Source organism: Ailuropoda melanoleuca, chromosome 13 (assembly GCF_002007445.2).
Source record: "Ailuropoda melanoleuca isolate Jingjing chromosome 13, ASM200744v2, whole genome shotgun sequence".
NCBI classification, from domain to species: domain Eukaryota; kingdom Metazoa; phylum Chordata; class Mammalia; order Carnivora; family Ursidae; genus Ailuropoda; species Ailuropoda melanoleuca.
The window spans coordinates 74,436,267-74,456,871 of record NC_048230.1 but is presented as its reverse complement, the minus strand read 5'-3'; the positions used below and the strand labels follow the sequence as shown (position 1 = coordinate 74,456,871).

Sequence of the window (20,605 nt, the reverse complement as noted above, 5' to 3'; positions counted from 1 at the left end):
CCCTCAAAATTTTTTAGTTATTTTTTTTAAATCACTGCCTTTATGGAACATCTAATTATATATAATTTTTTTTAAACTCTGATGAAGTATAACATACATAAAGGAAAGTGAAGAGATCATCCATATTAGCTCAATGAATTTTTTAAGGTAACATACTCATGTGACTAGGGCCCAGGTCAAAGAATAGATCATAGGATCCTTCTTGGACCCTCCTAGTCACTACCTCCATGAAGGAGCCACTCTTCTAACTTCTTACATTAAGGATTCGTTTTGCCAGCTTTTCACTTGATATAAAGGGAATGCTACAGGATGGAGTCTTTTGTGTCTAGTTTCTTTCATTCAGCATTATGTTTGTGAAATTCATCCATATTGTTGTGAATAGTAAGTAATTTGTTATTTTTATATTCCATTGGTTAAATGTATACATGCCATAATATGACAGCGTATTTTTCTGTCCTACTGCTGATGGACATTTGGGCAGTTTCCAGTTTGAGGCAACTATGATTAATGATGCTATGAACAGCCTAGGATTCCAGTACAGGTCTCTTTGTGAGCATACATACACATTTCTGTTGGGTATACACCAGAGGTGTGCTGATAAATGTTTATCAGCCAGCTCCCTGGGGTTTTGGAAAACACCCTCATGTGCAGCATTTGTTGATTTCTGTGGTGTAAATACTCCCACCATGGCCTATTTCAGGCTACCAACATGATGTCACTGAATGCGGAATCGGGAAGGCACACAGACTCTGCTCTCCCAAACCAATGGGAGCCAACTCCAGTGCTATGTATGCCTGGGAGATCTACGAATGTCCAACAGACCTGCGAGAGACTTACTAGGAGAAACATCTGAGAGTGATAGAGGAAGGAGAGAGGAAAAAGCAAGGAGAAGATTCACACTGAAAGANGAGGTCAGACTTAGTGACTCTCTTCTAACAAATAGGATGTGGTAGAATTATGTTACATGACTTCTGAGGCTAGGTCATGCAAAGGATAGCTCCTCCTTCTCCCTCTCTCTCTTTCTCCCCCTCTCCCTCTCTTCCCTCTCCCTCTCTCTTCACTTGCTTTGGAGGAAACCAGCCATCATGTCATGAGGACACTTGAACAGCCTGTTTAGAGACACAGGTGGGGAGGAACTGGGGCCTGCCACCAAGAACTAGCACATACGTACCAAACATGTATGTAAGTCAACCTGGAAATGGATCCTTTGGCCCATGAAGGCTTCAGATGATGGCCGTCCTGGGCGTACATTTCAACTGAGACCTCACAAAAGACACTGAGCCAGAATTGCCTAGTCAAGCTGTTTTTGAATTTCTGACCCGCAAAAACTGTGAGGATAATAAATTGTTGTAGGCTACCAAATTTGGGGGCACTTTCTCTCACAGCAATAGGTAATTAATATAGTCCAGAAGGATTTGGAAGTCCCCCTACACCTACCCAACACCGTAACAGAAGAGTTATTACCACTGAGACAATATGGCAAACCCACGGAGGATATCCATTTCCTTGTTTCCTGCTTTGGCTCATAGAGAAGCCAACTCCTCTCTAAGCGGATTCCCATCAAAGCCCGCTATCTGGTGCAGCCAGAAGCACCATCTCTATTCCTAGTGCTTGCCCAAGGCGCTGACACAGACTGTTGCCAGTGTTGTGATCAAGGTTTCTGATGCCCACACAGAGGTCCCCATCTCATGGTGCTGTCAAGCCACTGGCACCAATTCCCATCATCTGAGAAGCCACTGGCAGCAATGCAGCCTTCATTACGAGGAAGTGGTTCTTGTGTTCACTTGTACTATGACCATGGCCAGAACCCCAGTGTGGGGGAGGGGTGGCAGATAACTATGTGTACAGAACCAGCTTACCAAAAACCTGGCCTGTGACCTAGATTGCAGTGTTTACCAAGTTAAACAGTCTAAAGCCAGATCAGCATATCAAAAATGACTCAAGCAACAGAGAGAGTTTAGCTATGAACCTCAGCAAGTCAGGGCCAAGGGCATTGATTATGGACAAGGTTCAAAGAGGACAGAAAGAAAGCAGACCTGCAAGAGTCCTGGGCTTGGGGCAGCTTTGAAGTGTATATCTATGGCCATGGTCTGGGCCCCCCATCCTTAGGGATGGCTTGAAGCCATCAGGCCCCTTTCTCCACTATGCATTTCAAGGCTGTAGCTTTTTTTCCATGTGTAAAGTTCCCACAGAATTGCCAGGGCTCAGACTCTGTCTGATACTGTCAAGGAAGCTTGAACACTCTTATCAGTTTAGGTTCCCAGAGAAGAAAGCCCCGAGGCAAGAATTCAAGGTTAATGTGGTATGTAATCCCAAGGAACTGGTAGCGGAGTAGGGAAGTGAGACAGGGAAGGGAAGGCAGTCAATAATACAGAGTTGTGTTACCAAGCCAGTGACTAGTGTGAACAATTCCACAGGGGAATTCCACAGGGGAAACTCTGGGAAGTGGAATCGAACACATGCCTCAGAGAGGCAAGAAGGCTAGAGTATTTGAAGGTATTTATATATCAACTCCAGGGCAGCTAGGAGAGGGAGTGTTAATTACTGTGGGGACCAACACAGAGATTCAGATACTGGTTGATCAGTCTTTTATTTATTTATTGGTCTTTCAGGTCTCCCCCTCTGTGAATTGAGCATTCATATCCTTTGCCCATTTTTTCTATTGGATGGCTTATCTTTTTCTTATGGATTTGTAGGAGTCACTTATGTATTCAGATACTAGTCTTCTTCATTATATGTGTAACAAATATCACTTCCCAGATTGTGGTTTATCTTTTCACTTTCTTTATGGTATCATCCAATAAGTAGTTCTTATCTTTAATGTATATGAACTTATCAGTCTTTTCCAAGTATAGTATAGCCTATACTTTCCGTGTCTGGTTTAAAAAATCCTTTCCTACCTTGAGATAACAAAGAGGATAATTTACTAGGAATTTTTGCTGCTTTTTTTTTTTTAAAGATTTTATTTATTTATTTGACAGAGATAGACAGCCAGCGAGAGAGGGAACACAAGCAGGGGGAGTGGAAGAGGAAAAAGCAGGCTCATAGTGGAGGAGCCTGATGTGGGGCTCGATCCCAGAACGCCGGGATCACGCCCTGAGCCGAAGGCAGATGCTTAACCGCTGTGCCACCCAGGCACCCCGGAATTTTTGCTTTTTTTACAGATAGTCTTTGATCCACTTGGAAAGGATTTATATGAAAATGTAATATAGGAATTCAGTATTTAATTTCATCATGGAAAATCTCAAACATGCACAAAAATAAGATAGTACAATGACCTCAACACCCAGCTTCAACAATTATTAACTTACTTGGCCACTGCTGTGTAACAAATTACCCCCAAACTTAACAAATTGAAATAGTAATAAACATTTATTATTTTGTACAGTTTCTGAGAGTCAGGATTTTAGGACTTTGGGGTTGTTCTGGCTCGGGATCTGTCATGACATCACAGTCATGTTGTCGGCCTGACCTGCAGACATCTGAAGCCTTAGCTGGGGCTAAAGATCTGTTCCAAGGTGACCCTCACCTCTGGCTGGGAAGGTGTTGCCAGGAAGCATCCGTTTCTTGCCACTTGGCCCTCTCCACAGAGCAGCCAAAGCATCCTCACGGCATGGTAGCTGGCTTCCCCCAGAACAAGTGATCCAAAAGAGAGCAAGGTGGCAGTTGCAGTGACTTTTATAACATAGTCTTGGAAGACATACAAGATCACTTCCACCACATTGTATTCGTTAGAAGTAAGTCACTAAGTCCCATCCACATTCAAGGGGAGAGAAATTACGTTCCGCTTTTTGAAGGGAGGAATATCAATGTTAGTGGATGTTTTTAAAACCAGCACATAACTCACAGCTAATCTTATTTCAGCTGTGCCTCTATCCACTCTCCCTTACAAACTGGATTATTTTGAAGACTATTTCAAACATTATATTGTTTCATGTGTAAATACTTTAGTATGGATTTCTAAAAGATAAGCCTTGAAGAAATGTCACAAACACTGTTATCGTAGGCATACAAAAAATTAACAACAGAACAATAATTCCTAATGTCACCAAATATATCCAGTCCAAATTCAATAGCATTCAAGTTCCCCTGATTCATTCCCTCTTCCTCTCTCCCTCTGTCTCTTTTTTAAACAGTTTATATCAAACATCTCTGTGCATAACTGCAGATCCTCTCAGGCTGACCTCACTTAATCCAGCCATCGCTGCCCAGGTCAGGCCTGCCCAGGCTCCAACCAGCTGCACACAGGTGTAGCCTGGCACTTCTTCAGGGCTTCTCTCTAATGCTGCAGTGCGAGATACTGTAGAAATCTTCTTGGCGTGTACAACCCAGAAGTACCAGGGACTTAAAATTCTTCAAGGCAAACTTTGACCAACAGAGATGAGAACCAGTGGACAACTGCTTTCCCTTTCATCCCCAGATCAATAGTCTGCAGACACAGCATATGGAAGTTCTCACAAAGTCTGTGGGATTAAGGAATCACTCTTCATGGTGGCTGACTTGATCATGCCTTCTTGTGCTTCCTGTTTCACTTACTGTCCCTCATTCCTGCCTCTTCAATAAAGTATTTGCACGTAGCTTTACTATAAAGTTCTGCTTTCTGGGGGACGCAGGCAAAGACACAATTGGTTCCAAGCAAGGTCTCTCTGATCTGTAGATTTCATCCCCTCCCACTTCTTTTCCTATACAATTATTTGATTATCATAGTCGTATGGTTTGTCCTGAGGAGTTTACCACATTCTAGATTTTGCTGATCTCTCTTGCTATGGTGTTTATCATGTTCTCCTGGTCCCTATATTTCCAAAACTAGTAGTTCGATCTAGAAGCTGAATCGGATTTAGGTTTGATATTTTTGACAAGAATATTTCACGGGTGGTGTTGCATACTTCCCATTGCATCACATCAGAAGATACGATGTCTGTCTCTTTTTGTGGTTTTAAGATGGATCAGTAAATTCAGGGGTAGTAATTCTAATCTACACATTATAAATTCCCCACCAGTCTTTCGCCTAATGATTTCAGCAGCCAAAGATAATCATGCCCTAGAACTGTACTGTTCAATACAATAGCAACTAGCCACATGCGGCTATTTAAATGCAATGAAAATTGAACAAATTTAGAAATTTAATTCCTTGGTCACACTAGCCACATTTTAAGCGCTCATCAGCTACAATGGCTACTTTGTTGAACAATGCAAATATAGAATTTTTCCTTTATCACAGAGTCTTATGTTTGACCTAGCTAGCCTAGAACCATTATTTCTTTTTTTTCTCTTTTTTTAAAGATTTTATTTATTTATTTATTTGACAGAGAGAGAGGCAGCAAGAAAGGGAACACAAGCAGGGGGAGTGGGAGAGGGAGAAGCAGGCTTCCCGCCAAGCAGGGAGCCCAGTGTGGGGCTCGATCCCAGAACGCTGGGATCATAACCCGAGCCGAAGGCAGACGCTTAACGACCGAGCCACCCAGGTGCCCCTAGAACCATTATTTCATTTTAATTCTAATATTTATTATTTCTAGTGTTTCATTTTAATCTCTCATCCTTTATATGTTTATCAGCTGTAATTGTTCTATAAGGAATAACATTCCCTCATCAACTATTTAGTTGCTGTGAGGTATAGTTCATGGAGTAAAAGCATAAACACCTATTGCCTTTATGTACCAGTATTCAGGATAACGAAATGATTGCCTGGCATCCTCCAAACTTGACCGAAGCATTTTGTAGTTCTTATTGTTTTGAATATCATCTTGGATTCACAAACAGCATATTTGATGTCTTTCAGTTCATTGTAGTTACTGTTCTTTTTGATGTTCAACTTTTCCCATGTGCCGAAGGTTGTTTCCTACAGTAGTATTCTATAGGTTTCTCTGTGTTGTTTTTTTTTAATTTCAAATACAAGATGTTTCAGGCTCTTCTTGTACATTTCNCAACTTTTCCCATGTGCCGAAGGTTGTTTCCTACAGTAGTATTCTATAGGTTTCTCTGTGTTGTTTTTTTTTTAATTTCAAATACAAGATGTTTCAGGCTCTTCTTGTACATTTTCTGCTCTAGATATGAAATCAGACATTTCTTCAAGTATCCTTGGTGCCTTTTAGAGAAAAATACTATTTAGAGACCACAATCTGGATGCTAGGAGTACTCATTCCCAGTGACTCAGGTGGTTTTGGGTTTTTTTAAGTATACAGAGCTAGGGCGCCTGGGTGGCTCAGTTGGTTAAGCGTCTGCCTTTGGCTCAGGTCATGATCCCAGAGTCCTGGGATCAAGTCCTGCATTGGGTTCCCTGCTCAGTGTGGAGTCTGCTTCTCCCTCTACCCTTCCCCTGCTCATGATCTCTCTCACTCTCTCTCAAGTAAATAAATAAATCTTAAGTATATGGAGCTAAAAAATAATCTTTTTTTTGTTTTTTAAAGAAGATAATATACCTTAGGTTCATACTGAGGTTCCCGATTTAAATTTGGGACTATGGAGTTGCGGGGCACCTGGCTGGCTCAGTAAGAAGAGCATGCAACTCTTAATCTTGGGGTTATGAGTTCAAGCTTCACATTGGGGACAGAAATTAATCAAATAATTTTTTTTTTTTAAAAAGGACTACGGAGTTGTACTTAACTTCTTGGAGTTTGTTTGTATTTCCTTTCTCCTGGACTGAGAATCTTGGTTTTTATTTTATTTTTATTTTTAAAAGATTTTATTTATTTATTTGACGGAGAGAGAGACAGCCAGCAAGAGAGGAAATACAGGCAGGGGGAGTGGGAGAGGAAGAAGCAGTCTCCCAGCGGAGGAGCCTGATGTGGGGCTCGATCCCAGGACTCTGGGATCACGCCCTGAGCCAAAGGCCTACACTTAACGACTGAGACACCCAGGCGCCTCTGAGAATCTTGGTTTTTAATGTCATCAGTACAAGTATTCATTTTCTTTGTCCTGTAATACCTATAATAATTTCTCATTCAGCTGTGCCCATGTCTTAATTGTTAAATATCTTGACTATCATCCCTTACCCCGTGACCTCCAAATTCTGTGAATTAATTGTTCTCTGCCCGCATTTCCTCATTTGAGGAAGTTGATATTCTCCCACCACCCATGATTTTGTGAACCTCTCTGTCAAGGAACTTCGCTTCCCCTTCTGTGAGAGTGGGAAAGAATCCCAGGCTGTGAGGGAGTTAACACCCAATGGGTGAACTTTGGCCAATGCAAGGTAAGAGGAAGGAACCAGCAAATAACCTTTCCCTTTCTCCCCACAGTGGACCATTTCAAAATATGGTGCATTTGCATAACTTCTTAAGAAGACGCCTGTGTAACTAAGCAACCAAGTATGTTTTCTCGAAGCTACAGTGAGCTCAAAAATATACCACCTTGCAGTTGTTTTGCTTCCTTCCCCTTGTCTCTAACTTTTGCTTTGGGATAGCACCTCTCATTAAGACTGTACCATGACACCTTTGCCTCTTGCTCTGTTCTCAAGGAAATCCAGGCAAGAAAATTTCCCAGGATCTTCTCCTTCAGAAAGGTAAAAAGCAGTGCTGGGAATTTATGTATAATAAGCATTCCAGGTGAGTCTTATGATCGGACAGGTATGGCTGACATGACCTTAAAGCATCCTCAGGCTTCAGATCTCACATCAACAGGAAATGAGCTGCTCACGTTGTGCAGAATTCAGAAGAGGAATCCGTGCTGGGAACCCTTTAGATGTGGCCCTGCAGGACGTTGAACAAGAGAGATGAGCACAGAGAGTAGCCTGGAGGCAGTGAGATGGACTGAGCAAGGATGTTGTCTGCTGTCAAACCAAAGAGCACTTGCTGCTCCTGTCTTGCAGGGCGGTAGTGTGCACTGTGAACTGGTGGTTACCTCTTGATGGTCTCTCTCTCTCTCCTGTTTCAGGTGTGAGTTTTTATTGAGTGAGGTCTTCCATCCTTCTTCCAGCAATTTGTTTGTGAGTGTTATTTATATGTTGCTGGATGATGGGGAGCCACATCTGGACCTAAATTAGAAGAATGCAGCTAGCTTACAACTAAAGGAACCTCCCCCCACCCCCAAACACACACACACACACACCCACACACACACACACACACACACACATCTTCTTGCAGCAGACAGGGCATGACTTGAGCATTTCTGTTTGGGGAAGGGATGTTCTAATTTCTGTGCCCCCAGAAGCCTATCCTGAGACAAAGACTTGAATGCAAGTAATTTATTTGGGAGATTTAAAAAATATATACTGGTAGAGGGGTGCGTGGGTGGCTCAGTCAGTTAAGTGTCTGCCTTCAGCTCAAGTCATGATCTTGGGGTCCTGGGGTCAAGCCCCATGTTGGGCTCCCTGCTCAATGGGGAGTCTCCTTCTCCCTCTCTCTCTGCCCCTGCTCCTGTTCTCTCTCTCTCTCTCTCAAATAAAGAAAATCTTTTTAAAAAATACTGGTAGAGGAGTGGGAAAGTGAGAGAAAGTAAGGCAACCATTATAGGGTGCATTATCAAGTCAGTTACCATTGTGTATGGTTGGGACTTCATCCCATGGGAAACTCTGGGAACCAGTGTTGAACATGTGCTACAGTGTTAATCCACTACAAGGAGTCAGGGAGCTGGGGTGTCCATACATCAAGTCCCATCAGTCATTGGTTGAGAGGAGCTCCCAGGGAGGAAGACATATTAATTCCTCTGCACTTGTGGCCTGCTGTGTGACAGAGACAAAGTCGGGAAGAATCCGAGAAAGCCATTTTATAAAGAAGCGCGCATGCTGGCAGCTGGAAACCGGGCCAGTATGCACAAGAGTGGTAAGGATAAGGGGATATGGGCAAGGCAGCGACAGCATCTGCTGCAAGAACTCAGACGGTCTCTGGCCACTGATCCACCAGCTATTACCTTAAATGGGGATATTCATTTAAATTGTAGGCCCATATGTGAGTGCTGGCCAGTTAAAGAAGTAAAATGCAAACAGTATCTGATCCTGCTTTTTAGAATTGCCCTTCTCCCATTCCATATGATTCTGGGGGGACTTTCCCTCAAAAGGCCTCTCTCCCCTGTCATAGGGCATACAAATAACCCCAGCAGACAAGTCATTGGAGTTATTGTAGTAGATACTTTTGGTGCCCCCGTCAGATCCCCTTTACTGGCCAGTGCACCCATCCTGCAATTAAGGTGAGTGTTGCCACAAGAGGCTGACAGCTGCATTTTTCTTCAGAGAATTGCCCTCAGGAGGAAGGGGCCAATTTGGCTGGGATATTACCCCCTCCCACCAGGGAGCGTTCCACATCTAAAAGGAGATACAAAAGACAGCTCCTCTGTCTCATGGGAAGGTGGGGTGGACAATTCTGCAGTGCAGTTTTTGCATCAGAACTCCCCCAAGACATCAGCTGGATCCTCACCTTTGCAGTTTCTTCCCTGAGCTCCCCTGCTTCCCTTGCTCCCTTATAGGATTTTCCTGAGAGCACTCCTCAGTTACTCAGGGGCAAGTCTCAGGCTCTGCTTCTTGGATGCCCAGCTAGGACCCATTCAGTGGGACGCAATGATGAATTGGCCCAAAGGAAGACACATGGCCCCAGCATAGCTGTAGCCTTTGGGGATATCTTGGAAAGCAGATCTGTCTTTCTTTAAGGTTATGAGCTGTTTGTAAGAACGCTGTAGTAGATACATGTTCACTCCCTGAAGTGTACTTCACTCTACTTCTGGTAATATTACATTGATTTTGGAGGAAGGGAGAAAGAACTACTTCTTTCCCTTATTCTCAGTTCTTCTTCTTCTTTATTTATCTCATTTTTTTTACATATAACAATCTCAAAGCCTTTTATTAATTCTCTGGGATCTCAGATGTTTATCTATGCTTTACATCTTATGATATACCTATTTCTGCTATGGTAGTTTCTATGGTTCTAATTTGAGCTCAAAAGCAAAAATGAACTAATATTTTAGAAATAATATGACAAAAAAAGCATAACCTGATTTATCTCAACTTTATATTACTTTTTTCAAAAATTTTCAATTTTGACATCCTTCCTGTCCCTTGTAGAAATACATTTTAATTTTTTTGAAATGGAATATTTTCTGATTTTCTGATTAAAAATCAACTGATTTTCATAATTAAAAGTTTTAATGGAAAGTTTTGAAGGATAATGTGGAAGTTCTCATTGACACCTCTACTACCAGATATCTACTATTAACACATAGATTAGTGTTTTCATGCATATGCAGATCTATACATATAAGTACTTATATTTTCAACAAAATGAAAATAATCTAAATCTCTGCATGTATATTTAAAAACCAATATTATTTTAATAAGTTTTTTTTTACAGTTATTATTCTGTAGATTTGAGTTTAGTCAGGAAAAAAATGGGTATTTTAAGCTGGTGGTTTGCAGCTCTTGGAGTAGGGGGTTGGAAAAAGATCTAAACTTATAATTTCATTACACGTTATTCTCAGTTCTTCTACTTTGGGTGAAGGTGACTTCTTTTTGGGTCCATAGATGGGCATATGACCCACTGTAACCAATCACATTCAATGGCCACAGAGATTTTTTGGGGTGGTCTTGTGACCCAGTCAGAGCCACTGAAATATGGCTTGAGAGAGAAAAATTATTTTCCCCCCTGGTTAGAGCATCAAGGATGAAGGGAACCTAGGGCTACCTGGGAGGCCATCATGAGGAACCTGAGTATAAAACCAACACAGCAGAAGGCAGGAAGGGTGAAATGAGTCCTACTTTGACAATGTTTGAACTCTTGATTCAAGCTCCGCTCAAGGACAGTCTTACCTTAGATTATACCTCTTCGATTTCACAGGCTAATGAGCTCTCTTTCTTGTTTAAACCAGTTTGGGTTGGGTTTTATAACACTTAAAACCAAAGCAGTTATGACAGATGCAATGATGATAAGCCTGCAGCTACAAGAAAACATATTGCTACCATGTGCAGAGACCCTGGGTGACAATGAAACCTACACATAAAAAAGAACTAAGAGAGGGAGAGAGAACAAGCATTTGTGGGCATATCTAAGCACGGGGATCCTGCCATTCCTGGAGCATATTTTTCCTTTGGGTTCTCAGTTATTTGAACCAACAAATTCACTTTGCTTAAAGGAATAAGAGTTAAGCTTTTTAACTTTCAAAGGAAAGAGTTTTGACTAACACAATACCTTTTTCTCAATTTTCCTTTGAGTCATTTTGTTTTTTCTTTATTGAGTTGCAGTCACTCTTTATATATTTTAGACATTGATCTTTTGCCCATTGTTTACTGTAAATAATTTATTCCAATCCACCACTTGTCTTTACTTTGTTTATGATATTTCTCATTATCTAGAAGATTGTAGTTTTATCGGGTCTAGATCAACTAACCTTTATCATTTTTGGATTATTAAACATGATTCCTTTGGTTGAGAGTGTTGGAAACCCAACTCAATTTAGTTCAAATAAAAAGACAATTTATTGGCTAACAAAATTTGAAATTCTAGTTGTATTTGGTCCTGAGCCACAACTAGAATCATAATTCCAACAATGTCATTAAGATAATTTCTCTCTTAGTCTATGAGTTCTCTGGGCTTCTTTCCTATTAAAGCTCCCTTTGCCTTGTTGGAAACATGGCCTATATTCTTGCATTTGATGGTTCCAACGAAGAGAGGAAGAGCGTGTGATGGTTTAGGCATAGGAATCCCGGTAGAGCCTGTTAACCTGTTATGGGCACTCTGACCAATATGTATTATTTATCGATTCCTGTGTCTGATGGCTGGATCAGTCATGTCAAACTATCCAGAATGTGTTCCACATGGGTTGTATGAGTTTTGTTATGGGAGAATGAAGGAAAGGAAAACCTGGTAAGCATAGAGTAGCTATCAACTCTGCCTCTTGTGTCTTGTTTGTGAAAACTTTCTCCCCAAATGGTTCTATATATTTATATGTGTATGTGTGTGTATTTATACCTTTTTAATTCTCTCATATTTTTTACTTTTAAAAAATATGTGGGGTACCAGGCTGGCTCAGTCAGTGGAGCACGTGACTCGATGGGTTGTGGGTTCAAACCCCACATTGGGTGTAGAGATTACTTAAAAATAAAATCTTTAAAAAAATGTGTATTTTTACTTTAGACCTATATTCCACCTAGAAAGTACCCTTATTGATGGCACAAGGTAGGAAATCTAACTTAATTTTTTCCCATATGTAAAACCTATTATCTCAAAACCATATGTTGGGTTTCCCCACCAGTTAGAAATGACACATACATTTCAAACTGAATTCTACATTTATGTGAGTCTGTTTCTCGACTAGGCATTGCTCCATGATCTGGCTTTCTATTTCTGTAACAATACAATGTTGTTCAAATAACAGTTAACTTCTTTGGGTGGTACTGTTTCTTTGCTTGGTATTAAACAACTTCTAACAGGCATGTTTTGGGCTATTCACTTTGCTCCTATTCTTCATTAATCTGATTCTATCAATTTTTTTTAGATCTATTCAATAATTTTAAATTTCATTTTAAATTGTTAATTTTTAGCAATGCAACAAATGAAAATGGTTTAAAAGGTAAAATAGCATTACAAAGCTCATAATGAAAAGCATAACCCCCCTTCCTGATCCCACCCAACCCGCATGCTGAAATTATTTTGCCTGGTATTTATATCCTTCTTTTTTTTAAAGATTTTATTTAGGGAGAGAGAGAGAGAGAGAGAGAGCACGCGCACAAGCAGGGGAAGGGGCAGAGGGAGAGGGAGAAGTAGACTCCCCACTGAGCAGGATCCCAGGACCCTGGGATCATGACCTGAGCGAAAGGCAGACCCTTAACTGACCAAGCCACCCGGGTGCCCCTATATTTTATTTTTTTAAGTGATCTCTACACCCAGCATGGGGCTGGAAGTCACAACCCCAAGATCAAGAGTTGCATGCTCCACTGACTGAGCCAGCCAAGTGTCCCTATCCTTATTTCTTTTTATTTTTATTTTTTTATTTTTTAAAGATTTTTCTTTATTTATTTGAGAGAGAGAGAAAGAGAGTGAGGCGGAGAGGGGCAGAGGAAGAGAGAGAGAGAGAAAAACCCTAGCAGACTCCACACTTTGTGCTCACAGAGTCCAATGCCGGGTTCGATCTCACAACCTTGAAATCATGACCCTGAGGTCATGACCTGAGCTGAAACCAAGAGTCGGGGATGCTCAACCGACTGCTCCACCCAGATGCCCCCCATCCTTATTTCTAATGAGCATGCTTATAGTGCTAATTTTTGACTTTTTAATAAATTAACAAGTCAGAAAGAAAGAAAAGAAAGAAAAAAGAGACAAGAAGATAAAGGAATAGAAAAGAAAGGAAAAGGAAAAGGAAAGGCAAAAAATAGGCACACTGATCTATTTTGTCCATTCTGTCAGTTCCTCAGAGAAGTATGTTAAAATGGCTCATTATGATTGTGGACATTTCGATTTTTCCTTCCAGTTCTGCCTATTTAACTTTTCATATTGAGGACCACATTAGGTATCTACAAATTTAGAATTATTATATTTTCCTGGCAAATTGAACATTTTACCATTATGAAAAGTCTCTAGAAATGCTGTTTGCCGTAAAGTCTATTTTGTTTGATATGAATAACTACACCAGCTTTCTTTTAGTTACATGGTATGTGTTACCCATCCTTTCATATTCAGCTTTTCTCAGTGTTTGTTTTCATAACCCTTATCTTTATGAAGAGTACTAGCTAGGTATTTTATAGAATTGTCCCTCAATTTGGGTGTGCCTGATGTTTGCTGTGTGGGGGAAGAACAGCACAGAGGTGAAATGTCCTTCTGATCACATGATACCAGGGGACACATAATATCAACACAACTAATTACTGATGATGTTAACCTTGATCATTTGGTCAAGGTATTATTTGTCAGCTTTCCCTATGGTAAAGTTACTGCTTTTCTCCTTTCCATATTCTATTATTTGGAAGTGAGTCACAAAGTCGAAGGGAACAGGGAAAGGAATTAAACTCTACCTTTGGCAAAAGAGAGAGCATGTCTACTTATATTATTTGAAATTCTTCTATGAAGATTTGTCCCTTCTCCACCATTTGTTTATCTATTCAACCAGCTTATTTATATAAGTGTGCACTCATGTATATTTATTTTATACTTTGGGTTATAATTCAGTACCACATTACTTATTTGGTTTCTCACTTTTTTTCAGCTTTGGCCATAGGGAACTCCTCCAAGTTGGCTCTGGTATCCCTTTGACGTGTCCTATCCTTTATTGTTGTTTTGTGGTTTTTGAACACTTCTTTGATTTCTAGTACTACAAAATGCTCTGGGCTCATCTTATATTTCCTTGTCCAAGTCTTGAATTTAGTCAATTCTCCAAAGAGCCCGGGTCGTTACAGGTGAACGGTATTAGAAACCAAGATCTAGGCATTGAAGGGTACCTCTTTCTCCTGAGGTCTCCCTGCTCCCAGGATCTCTCAGCAGACAGAGTTGGGAAATATATGTATGGATACTGACCTGTGTATGTACACGTTTGTTTCTAAATTTATCTCTAAATCTGTGTATATGTATTAAACTAAACATGAGTTCATGCTCATGTTGATTGTCTAGATTTATACTTTAAAATTTATTCACTGTGCGTGGTTCCTGGTGAGACCTTTCCCACTAGAACCTTGTGACCTTTGATTCTGGGAAATTGGATTATCCCCTTGGCAATTTCCTCTCCTGATTTTCTCATCTCACCTCTCTCTCAGTATCTCTGTCTCTGTATGTTTTTCTGTGCGTCTGTCCTTCCCCTGTCTCTGTCTCTTTCTCTCTGTTTCTGCCTCTCTGTGTCTGTCTCTGTTTCTCTCTGTCTCTATTCCTATCTTACCATCTGTGTCTTTCTTCCTCAGTCTGCAATTAGCTGGTGTTTCAGGGATGTGCTGGGCAGGTTTTTATTTGCTCACACACCCATTCCCTGCCTGCCCCTCCTATACGTACGTCGTTTGAGCTATGGGAGGCTGTGGCAGGAAACTGGGAGGTGGGAAGAATGGAGACCAGGGTATTTCTCCCCGTTTCTATCTACTTTGGATGGTGTCTCTAGCAAGGGCTGAATCTCCTGCTGGGTTACCCTTACCATGATTTCAGTTTCTGCTGGCAGACTCCAGCTCCTGGAGTAACATCGCCTCAAGTAACATCAACTTCATACCTTTCTCTTCCAGTCCTGGGGATGAAGGCAGCTTCGTGCTGGCTAACCTCTGGGCATCTCATTTGGCTCTTGTGATTCTTCTGCCACTATTGTGTTGAATTCTCTAAATTAATGTTCTTCTATTGAGCTACGTTGCCTGCGATCAATTTTCCTATCTGGACTTTGATACAAAAGGAAGAGAGGAATTAGGCTTCCTGAACTATTCTTCTAATCATCATATTATTTTTCTTCTGTTTAATCTCTTTGGGCGGGTTTTTTTTTTTGTACTTTCTAGGGAGATTTTTTTTCAATGTCATCTTTTAAACTTTCGATCTTTAAAAAAGTTTCTGCTATAACATTTTAATGTCTAAAATCTTTTTTCATGCTTGTTAAATGTTCCTTTTTTATATATAGCATCCTAATCTTGTTTCATGGATGTAAGATCTTCTCTAATCTTTCTGGAGATATTAATTATAGTAGATTTTTACAAGTTTTTTTCTACTCTTTGTCATTTTCTCTGTTTCTTCAAGTTCCTTTTTTTCTGTTTGTTCAAGTCTCTGATTTTCAAGTTAGCAGCTTTCCCTGTTAGGTGACCTATGACCCTCTGTTCATATGCGCAAGAACTGGAGCTTTGTGTTTGTAGGTGTTTATTGATTGTGGCTTCATAGGCTACGGGAGACCTAGAAGTTTCATTGGGGGATTCCCCGCCCCAAAATGTCAATTTCTGAAGGTATTTTTCTCTGGACTGGTCAATTTCTCTAGCAAAGTCACTTCCTATCTTCTGCCTGCTGGTGGAGAGCATTCATGTGAGTGGAAGGGAAAGAATGGAGAGTGGTGGAATCCGTCTGGGCCAGAGCAGGGGGTGATGCCAGCTCTCCATTCATAATGCAGACAACACTCCATTCCCCAGTGTCCACTCCAACAGCCTCATTCTCTGCTGTGCCTGATCTCCGTAAAGTGAGAGCTTTGAGGTCCAGCCTTTCCAAATGGCAAATTCTAATTTTCTGTCCTGGTAGAGAAGGGCCAAGATTTCCAACTATGTCTTCCTGTTCCATCTCAAGCCCTCCCTCCTGACATCAGAGCTATGTGGTATTTCCCGTCTCTGAGCCTTTCTGGGGTACTGAAGCACAAATTGGTTTTCCTCTTGTTGGCTCCCTCCCATCTACCTGGCACAATTGAGAAAACTGAAAACAATGTTAAAGCAAACTTCTGAAACCAAAAGATTGTGAACATATATCAAAATTGTATTTAACTCCTTAAGGAAAGTACCCGCAGGTTAAAAAAAAAAAGTGGTTTGCCAATGCTTGAAAGACAGAAGTGTGTGTGTGTGTGTGTGTATGTGTGTGTGTACAAACATAGAGTTAATGAAAGGAATTCCAAAGACAATTTGCTAGGTAAGATTCAAGGCTAGTTAACTTTCTACAAGGCATTAAAATTCAGTGTTCAGCGACACAACAGCCTGTAACACCACAGAATCTATTAGTTTCTAAAGTTAAACTATAACTATATAGGACCATAAAACTGACCCTTCCTTCAATAGCTGTGGACGCATGAGGTATACTGTGGTAATGAATTACATTCCCCAGGACACAAGGTTCTACTTCCATTAAACAGGGTTTGTCGAAGGTGTTTTTCAAGGTACCAGGAAGCAGTCAACCATAACCTTGCCTCTTTTCCAAGTGTGGGCTCATTTTCTCTTTCTCCCCTACATCAGGTAAGAACATCTAATATATTATTGACATCGCTAGCCTGGTCTTGCCTGCCTCAATACCCATTCTTTTTATCTTTGTGGGGTTTGTGCTTTTTTCTTTTCTTTTAATTTACTGTTATTTTAGTGAGATTTGGAAAGGAAGCAGGCAAAAGTGCTTCAGGACAATTCCCCTTTTTTTTGATCACACATTTCTTTCTACTCTGCCTTCCAAGACTTTCTTGAAACACCTGGCCTGTTGGTTTTTCAGTTTCCTGATGCTACTATAGACTTATTACTTTCCCTATTTCATATCTTTTCTGGATTTTGTTGGGAGTTCTCAGCAGGAATGACAGTGTGTATTCATATATTCTGTTTGCCAGCTTGATCTAGACCTTTTCCTGATTATATCAGTGTTTGGTTTCAAATACCAAAGAGCTCCCCACCTTTGTGGATGGAGGCAAATGGTTCTCATTCAGAAAAACTGCTGTAACGTTGCAAGAATTAGTAGGTATCTTGTCTCCCAACCTCTTCACCCACTTCTTCCTCGTTCCTCCCCATCTGTGGAAGGCAGACTTTTGTTTGCTGGTAGTCTGGCCTTTTTTGGCTCAGAAGAGTAGTCTTTTCAAGTTTTAAGTGTATTGCCTTGTGCGTGTGAAGCCACAGGGTGTGAAAGCATGCTCAGATGGTCCTTTGGAAGGGCTTAACCTCAGCTTTTCAAACTTGAATGGGCATAAGTAGCACTAGGGGGAGCCAGTTATAAATGTAGAATCCCAGACTCCACCCCCAGAAGATGGAGAAAGTACCTTGGAATCTACATTTTATGTCAAACTTGGGGCAGCACCAGCCTCAAATGAATAATGCACCAGATAGGTTATAATGTATTGAACGAAAATAAATCTATTCATTTATATTGATATTAACACAAAACATTTTAGGGGGCATAGAAAGGAAAGTTCTTCATGGAAGAAGCCAAATAACCAATGTAAAAGGAATGATAGAAATGGAAAAATCATTTTATAAACACATTATAGTAATATTTACTTCAGACAAGAATCATCAATGGAAGGGGCTGGGGAAAAAGGATAATCAAAAAATCTGAAAGTATTATCCAAAGAATATTTAGAAATTGCAAAGAAGAAAAGGTACCTTTACCATGGAGAGATCTGGTGGTCACCATCTTGACCAGTGGATTACACTTAGCATCATTACTAATGTGACAGATTGACAGATGTCATGTATGGAGATGGACACAGGTCACTTAATATTTCTACCAAAAATGTGACCCCAGATTTTTTTTTTAGATTTTATTTATTTTATTTTAGAGAGAGAGAGAGCCCATGAGTGGGGAGGGGGCGGATGGGGAGTTGGGGGAAGGGAGAGTGGCAGAAGGGGAGGAAGAGGGACAAGCAGACTCTGCGCTGAGTGCGGAGCCCAGCACGGGGCTCAGTCCCACAACCCTGGGATCATAACCTGAGTCAAAACCAAGAGTCGGATGCTTAACTGATTGAGCCACCCAGTCGCCCCAAACACAGATTTATTTTTAAGAAAATCAGGCAAAACCAGGGCCCTGTGCATTATGGTGTCATAGCGATTTTAAACATGATGGCTTATTTAATGGACACAATCAACCCCTTGAAACTTTCAGTTCCCTTCTACCACAGCCTCCCTTATGTTCTGAAAGTGACCAGGGAAGACTCGTGCAGTCCCCTCAGCATCCTCCATTCTCCTTCTGGAAATGTTACCATCTTGGCCTCTGCCATATAAAAAGAGTGAGCATGGTCTCTGCCCCATTTCTTATGTCTTAACAAAGACATGATGGCAAGGTCACTTTGTGCTAAAGCTGCTGAAATATATCTTGAGGGCACTTTCTTACAGGATGGTCCTAAAGGGACCACTTTAGACTTTCAGCATCTCATCAAGATTTCCTGATCTTTAACCATCCTTATATTTGCCTGTAGTGTCTAATGCCTTGATATACAGCTGACTTTTTTAAACCAATTTTTTACTCTGATAAAATATACATAACATAAAATTGACCAGTTTTAAGTGTGTAGCTCAGTGGCCATAACTATGCTCACACTGTTGTGCAACCATCCCAGTATCCACCTCCACAATAGTTTTTATTTCCCCAACTAAAACTCTGTACCTATTAAACAGTATCTCACCATTTCCCCCTCTCTCCTGACCCTAGCAACCATCATTCTGATTTCTGTCTCTATGACTACTTGGGGTCCCTCATATAAGTAGAATCATCCAGTACTATTTTTGTGTCTGGCTGGCTTTTTGTGGCTGACTGTTTTGTGGCTAGCTTATGTCACTTGGCATAGTGTCCTCAACATTCATCTTTGTTTTAGCAGGTATCAGAATTTCCTTACTTTTTGAGGCTAAATAATAGTCCCTTGTATGTATAAGGATCTTATACGTTGGTTTATGACTTTGGGAGCTTCCCGGGTGTAATCTGAAACTGGCCCCCAAATACAGAGGGCAGGGAGAGACCAAAGAAAGAGGCAAGGCCACTCCAAGTTGGTAGGTGGCAGTTTTAATAAGCAAAGGGAACTTACATACAAGGTTTGTCTTGAGCAGCAGCAAGACAAATAGGTCCCCACACCTGTTCACCAAATCTTAAAAGTTTATACAGAGGCCTTAACTGGATTCAGTCACATATACCATGCACATATTCTCAACACCACATCACTATCCCAAGGCTATGTCCTTGGAGTAATCTCTAGGAGCAAGAAAGGCAAGTGGAACCCATATTCCAAGGACAGGGAAAGGAGGGAAAAGCCTTGCTCAGGTCCAGCTCACAGGTCAAATGGTGGTCATGTCTTTTCAATGACCTTTCCCAACAGAGTGTCCCACATTGAACCAAAAAAGCCAGGCCTGTACACCCTCCATCTGACCCAGTCTCTAGTCTAGGTAGGCTGCCTCAGGAAGGGCATGACCTTGGAAGGGTCAGCTGTCTATGGTTGAGGCAGACCTTGAAGAAGCTGACGGATGGCTGCTGACCATGCTGTCTGCAGCTGGGCAGCAAGTCCTTCCTTGAAAGGGGATCTGGGCAGCAAATCTGCATGTCTACCACAATTCATCCATCTTATTGGGGTGGTGGTGAGGATTTGATTTATTGCAGGAAATAAGCAAAGAGGATTTTTTTTTTTTCAGCTTTGGACATTCACAATGGAGTTTTGCTACAAATCAATAGACTTCAAAGCAAGGCATCGTCAAAAGGGAAATGATTTTCTAAATTCCTGCAGCTTTCATTTGACATATCAAGAGCTACCAGATTGGAGCATTTCTTCCATAGTATGCTTTCAAAACCTAGGCCTTGGCCTGAAGGTATTATGGAGAGGAAGAGGAGTTGGAGGCCACAGAGAGAGGATGTGGAATGCATGGGCCCTAGTCTCTTCATTCTAGACTTCAACCTGGAAAGAGTTTGAGAATTCAGTGAGGCCCCAAAGGCAGGAGGAATCATTCCATTCCACATGGGGTTCTAGGAGGAAGCTATGTAGAAGAGTGATGCTTGAACCTGGTGAAGAGCAATGTGCAGAGGGGCCTAGCAGGGATACAGCTTTTCTTGGGCTCTTGTGATTCCCTTTATTCCTGGGTGGAGCAAATGCTAGCTAAGAGCCAGGGGGTTTGTCATGGGGCAGCAAGGACTGCTGGGTAGACTCATCAGTGGGGAGAGGGACAGAGGAGACAGGACAGGGACTCAGAGGTGTCCAAAGGGCAAGCAAAAGCCAATGAGACACTAAGTCACCAGACCCAGGTCAAACTGAGAAAGAAAATGGGTTTTATCAGCTATGGATGTCACCAGGTAGGAGATAAGTCTGCCTTCCC

At 41.2% G+C, this 20,605-nt stretch overlaps 1 long non-coding RNA gene across 2 annotated transcripts in view; it reads left to right on the top strand.

The window, feature by feature from the left end:
• Positions 1-12,687, top strand: part of LOC105237436 — a 17,719-nt gene extending 5,032 nt beyond the window's left edge. For both annotated transcript variants that reach the window (XR_004619742.1, XR_004619743.1), the window contains exon 3: positions 7,236-12,687. This is a non-coding gene — a long non-coding RNA (uncharacterized LOC105237436). The remainder of the gene's footprint in view (positions 1-7,235) is intronic.
• The last annotated feature ends 7,918 nt before the right edge of the window (positions 12,688-20,605 follow it).